Source organism: Bison bison, unplaced genomic scaffold, assembly GCF_000754665.1.
Source record: "Bison bison bison isolate TAMUID 2011002044 unplaced genomic scaffold, Bison_UMD1.0 scf7180017864452, whole genome shotgun sequence".
In the NCBI taxonomy this organism is placed as follows: domain Eukaryota; kingdom Metazoa; phylum Chordata; class Mammalia; order Artiodactyla; family Bovidae; genus Bison; species Bison bison.
This window is the reverse complement of record NW_011495014.1, coordinates 2203374-2209963: the sequence shown is the minus strand read 5'-3', so window position 1 is coordinate 2209963 and position 6590 is coordinate 2203374.

Genomic DNA, 6590 nt, shown 5'->3' with positions numbered 1-6590 from the left:
GGCTGAGCGCCAAAGAATTGATGCTTTAGAACTGTGGTGTTGGAGAAGACTCTTGAGAGTCCCTTGGACTGCAAGGAGATCCAACCAGTCCATTGTGAAGGAGATCAGCCCTGGGATTTCTTTGGAAGGAATGATGCTAAAGCTGAAACTCCAGTACTTTGGCCACCTCATGCGAAGATTTGACTCATTGGAAAAGACTCTGATGCTGGGAGGGATTGGGGGCAGGAGGAGAAAGGGACGACAAAGGATGAGATGGCTGGATGGCATCACTGACTCGATGGATGTGAGTCTGGGTGAACTCCAGGAGTTGGTGATGGTAGGGAGGCCTGGCGTGCTGCGATTCATGGGGTCGCAAACAGTCGCACACGACTGAGTGACTGATCTGATCTGATATACCATTTATGTATGTATTTACCATTTCAGCCATTTTATAAGTTTACATTTTGTGGCATTAATTGCATTCACATTATTATGTAACCATCACCATCATCCATCTCCAGAAATTTTTCATCATCCCAAACTGAAACTCTGTACCCCTTAAACCGTAACTCTTCAAACTCTTCTCCTGTCAGCCCTGGTAACAACTATTCAATAGTCTATGTCTATGAATTTGACTATTCTAAGTACTTTATATGTTGCAGAAGGAAATGGCAACCCACTAGTCCATGGGGTCTCAAGAGTCACACACAACTTAGCGACTAAACCACTTCCATCAAGTACCTCATATAAGTAGAACTGTACAGTATCTGTTCTTTTGTAACTGACTTTCACAGTATAGGGTTCAGGTTCATCCATGTAACAGCATATATCAGAATTTCCTTCCTTTTAAAGGCAGAATAATATTCTATTGTATGTATGTGCTACCTTTTGCTTATCCATTCATATGTTGATGGATACCTTGTTTACCTCTACCCTTTGACTATTGTGAATATTGTGAATATGCTGCTATGAAAACAGGTGGGCAAAAGTCTGAGTTTCTGCTTTCACTTCTTTTAGGTATGTACTCTGACATGAAAGTTTTGAATCACATGATAAATGCACATGTAATTTTGTGGGGAACCACCATACTGTCTTCCAGAGAAGCTGCACCATTTTAAGTACCCTCCAGCAATGTGCAAACATTCCAATTCTTCCATACTTTCACGAGCACTTGATATTTTCTGTTTTTATATTAAAGTTGTTTTATAAATGCTTTATAACTATATAGCATTATGCCTTTCCTCTAGTAGGCTTCCACAAGCATTTATTGAATTAGTGAATGATGTTATATCTTCTGTTCATTGATACTTCCTTCCTCATAGCAAGGTATTTTTTAAATCCGGCATCCATGGGAATCAGAATCACTTGTGGTAGTTTGTAAGAAAGCAGATTCCCAAGGCCACATTCCACACCAGTTGGGGTTTTAGGACTCTGCAATTTTAACAGCATCTCAGATGATTTTGATGCATGATAAAAGTAGGAATCAGTGCATTTGGCCAGATTGTAAACCCTAGAACATGGGACTGATCCTTTCTAACCCTTAGGCAGCTTCCCACAGTAAACTCTAAAACTGTTTTCCTTTATATTATGAACACTGAGATATGTATTTACATGTCTTTTAAACCTCACAAGAGCTATTTTTGGATGGTTGTTTTTCTACCCATGGATTCTGTATGTGAGAGTCATAGAAGCCTGCCTGTGACAGAACATGAGCTTTGTGCTAAATAACAGGTATTGTCTGGTACCCAGCCTGGTTGGGATAATCCATGAAACATTTAATAATATCTTCTTTTATTAAATACCAGTTATCTACATCCTGCAGACAGTTTCCGGGATGCTGGGAGATCGGTCCTTTGACTGTGGATGGGTTTTTGTTCTATAGAATTTGAAAACAAAAGCTGCTTCAATCAGCCTTTACCTGGCAAACCTTGTAAGCTGAGTACCCAGCACAAGCAGGGGTTATGGTCGAAAGTGCACTTCTCTCTTCCATGACTTACTAAATAATGTAGCTGCCAGAGCTAGCTATGAGAGATTTGGTGTCTTGTAACCGCTATCTAGCGACGTATGTCCATCATGCTTGATGTTCATTAGTTAGATGAGATCAGTGAGTTAAAGAACTGTTAAATTTGTATTTTCCTTTAATGGATATGTAACTGTGGTAGCCGAGTCACAGGACAGGAACTTGGCAGAAAAGGACATGGCGGTAAGATAAGCTTATTGCAAATATACAACTTCACAAATTCTTTTAATAACTTGTCTTAGCTAGGTGCTTTGCCAGTTCTTTTAATAAATGTGAATGAGGAGGTTAAAGAAAGAATAATAAACAAATGCATTATTCCTATCTTTTTCTTCATGTATATGAATTATGCATGTATCTTGTTAGTGACAAATTAAGTAAAGTACTAATTTTAGGTACATTTTCAGAAGGAAAACTAATTGAAAATCTGTTTTGATGAAGTTAGAATACCAAAAAAAAAATTAATGGAATCGGCAACATCTAATATTAAAGCTTTAGTCAGATTTTTTTTTAATAGTCTTTGAAACTCTTGATTCATTTCTTTCAAATTCTTATCAGGGAGATGTTCAGCAACTATTTGCCAAAACTAATTAAAAGTTTCCTCCCCAAAATAGCTCAATTAATTTTTTGACAAATATTTTTTGTCATTGCCTTTAAGATTTTTTTCTCTGAAAAAATGAGTACTGTCTGAGAATATTTCAAAGTCAGAACAAAAATACTGAATGCTGGATAAAAGAAATATAACCAAAAGAGAAAAATAAATTACACTAATATTAGTACTATAAACCTAATGCTAGGGATTCTTACACATTTTTGGAAGATGCTAGTTTAAAATATTTCCCTAATCTTAACTTGCTTTCTACAGTTGCAAGACTGAGGATTTCCTTGCCAGAGAATCTGGCTCAGTGACAGCAGAAATTTGGCATGTTCTTAGAAAACTTTAGTTTTGTACTTTGAAACTACAGTTTGCTGATGTTGATATGCCTCACAATTTTATGTTCTGTCATCTTGTTGGGCTCATTAGCTACTGTGTTAAAGGAGGCTAGTATTATATTGCAAAATATTTTCCCCTTCCAGGCATATAGCTGTAGTTACCAAAGACGAGACACCCACTACGAAGAGTTCTACCATATAATACATTTTTATTCTAATCTGATATTTTTTTATTATTAAATTGGTAGAGACTTCATTTGATTGACAGAGTTTTCTAAATTTGTTTGGTATGAAAATAGCTAAAATGTATGTGAAAACATATTTTTATACTGTAGTCATATTTTAGGGCTTCAGGAGAAGCCCAGATTCTACTCTGATCCCTGAAATGCAGTGTTTAGAGGGTGCTGTGTGTTGGGAAAATAAAAGATTTAGAAACCAGTAGAAATAATTGCATGCAAACAGGCATTTATTTTTAAAAAGCAAGTTGATTTATGTAAAAATTCTTGTATGAAACAGCTTTGTCATGCAGTCCAAACCCTCTGCAGCATGCTGTGTTCAGAACTTCAAAATAAACATTAAATGACTGGATACAGTAAACAGGGTTAAATAATCCCCTGAAGAACTCCACCTTCCTGTATCTGGCAAAAGGCTTCCCATCCAGGTCCCCACAGGAAATATGTTGAAGAGGCTTCCTGAGTTCCTGAAGTCGAGTTTGTATCCATCATAATGTTTGGCTGGTTACTTGATGTGACATGCCATGAATTTTGAGCAATGGAAATGACATCACTTGCAGTCAGACTCAAGCATCATTTCATAGAAACAATATAAATATATATACATAACCACAGAGGGAAAAAGGAATGATCGCATGCTGATTCTAGGGAGGCTTTGGTAGTGTTGTAATTTAAAACAGAGATGACTGCAGTAAACTGACTCTTGGGTTTGAATTACCTTCAATGGCTTTTCTCTGTTGCGTGAAAACTGAGAATATTGGAATTTGATGCTATAAATATTAGAGTAAATAGGTGGGATATTTTTAAATATTTCATAAAAATCTATAATTGTTTCAAAAGGCATCATTTTTTTTTTCTCTCCCAAGGAAGGGGGTAGACAATTTAAAGTTGCTAAAGACTATTGTTTTTTAAGTGTGGGAAAGCCAACTTCCTCAAATCTCAATACACTAACACAATTATTTTTACTTTTTAAAATGCTTTCAGTTCTTGAACATATGGATGTATTTTGAATTAATGAAATACATTTACTTTTGTGTGTTTATTTGCTTAATGTTATACTATAAATTTATTTCAATATTTTGATGCTACCTTCCTATTTACTAGTTCAGATGGTCACATAATTTCAGTGTGTAGCTGAACTATAATTAAAACATTCCTCATGCTTTGCACTTTAGGATTTTCTTTTATAATGACTATAAAAATGCTGGAAGGGACATTTGCATATAAAGAGGGTTCTTCTATTAAATTATTACTTCAGGATAAATGTTCCCTTTTGGAAACATAAGCCAAAATTATCAGCACTTTTGTCTCCCTTGCTGTTCAAAAGTTTTCACTTACTATGATTCTTTAATAATAATCATATATCTTTTAGATCTGGAAGTGTGTTTCCAATTGATAAATAACTCTGCTTTAAACCTGAAACACTCTTAGAACAAAATCACACCAAAGCATGTTTCTAAATACAAGAAACAAGAGTAATGATTTACAAGTGCTAGTAAATCAACCATATAAGACTATTTACAAAGCTTATTTAAAATTTGACTTCAGGGAATTTCAGTAGAACGGGAAAGCATTTGGTAATTTTTCTTCTCACCAAGAGTTGCTCAGAGACTTAATTTTTCTTTGAGCAGATTGGTGTGCTTGACAGGCAAAAATCATTGTTGTTCGTGACATGTGCCACATACCTTATATATCACATAGTGTTATAATTACATATTATGTTATATATTATTATAGCTATATACTATAATTGTATTTATAAATGAACTCAATGTAACAATAATAGAGGCAGGAGATAATTCTTACAGAGATCACAAGGTATAAGAACATTTTTGTAAGTGTTCAGTTGTTAATGCCTTGATGACTTAATCTTGGTTAAGGTTTTCCTTTCCTTGCTTAAAAATTCTCCCTCTATACACCTGATACTCTTTTATATAAGATAGCAAGCAGATCACTGGGTAGCAACAAGAACTAAAGACTTTGGAATCCTCATGTGAATGTTGGCTCATTTATATAATACACTAAACCTTGGCAGATTTTATCTCTGTCAGTCCATACAAACTATTACTCTTTTTATTATTGTTTCACAACAGATCCGAAAAGTGTGGACTTCAGATCACCTTCCTTAAAATGACCTCAGATGCTTATTAAATAGTGAACCACAGCATCTTTGATAAGTCAGGAATTGTTCTTCAAGAGAGTCATGCCTTAAATTGAGACCAGAAGCATAATTATGAGGTATCAGAACATAAGGGGGAAGAGAATGGAGGCAGAAAGAACAGCATTTGCAAAAGTCTTCTGGAAGGAGAGAAAATAAGGAATATATGAGACTGTAAGAACATGGTGTTGAAATCCCAGAGAAAGAGGATGATAGAGAAGAATATTGCTTGAAAATCTATTAAATCATTAACACAATCCCCTAAACAAGGAAAAATGCACAGTCCATTTACTGAAGTTAGATCAAAACACTCTGTGTCACATGTGACAATGCAAGACAGCATGATTTCTATGCCAACATTGGATGTATTATGCCTAGTGCTTTCTCTCTCTCTCTCTTTTTTTTTTTTCAGTTAATCCTGCTCCTGTGGACATTTTTGAGTTTTACTCTACCTCAGTCTGCTTAGCTAAAACCTCTGTCTCAACTGACTCAATGTAGTTATGCCTAACTTGGGCAAGACATCCACTCAACACTGAAAACCAAAGTCCAAATTCCTAAACTCAAGTTGTTCTTGAGCATTGCTCACCTGGGGGTCTAGATTCTACCATATCCAGAAACAAGCCTCTGGATACGTGAACACAAGTAGGTCCTGTGTGAGTCCAGTCTTGTCTTACTGAATGTGAAAGAAGAGGATGTATAACCAACGGGCCCCTTTGCAGTACAGTCACAGGTAGATCACTTACACAGTTCCTGGGGATCTTTATTTCAACCCAGGTTTTTAAGTTAAAATTTTCTTTGATTTTAACTACATTTTAATTCAGTGATTTTCAGTTCAGTTCAGTCACTCAGTTGTGTCCGACTCTTTGCGACTCCATGAATCGCAGCACACCTCCCTGTCCATCACCAACTCCCGGAGTTCACCCAGACTCACTTCCATCGAGTCAATGATGCCATCCAGCCATCTCATCCTCTGCTGTCCCCTTCTCCTCCTGCCCCCAATCCCTCCCAGCATCAGTCTTTTCCAATGAGTCAACTCTTCGCATGAGGTGGCCCAAGTACTGGAGTTTCAGCTTTAGCATCATTCCCTCCAAAGAAATCCCAGGGCTGATCTCTTTCAGGATGGACTGGTTGGATCTCCTTGCAGTCCAAGGGACTCTCAAGAGTCTTCTCCAACACCACAGTTCAAAAGCATCAATTCTTCGGCACTCAGCCTTCATCACAGTCCAACTCTCACATCCATACATGACCACAGGAAAAACCATAGCCTTGA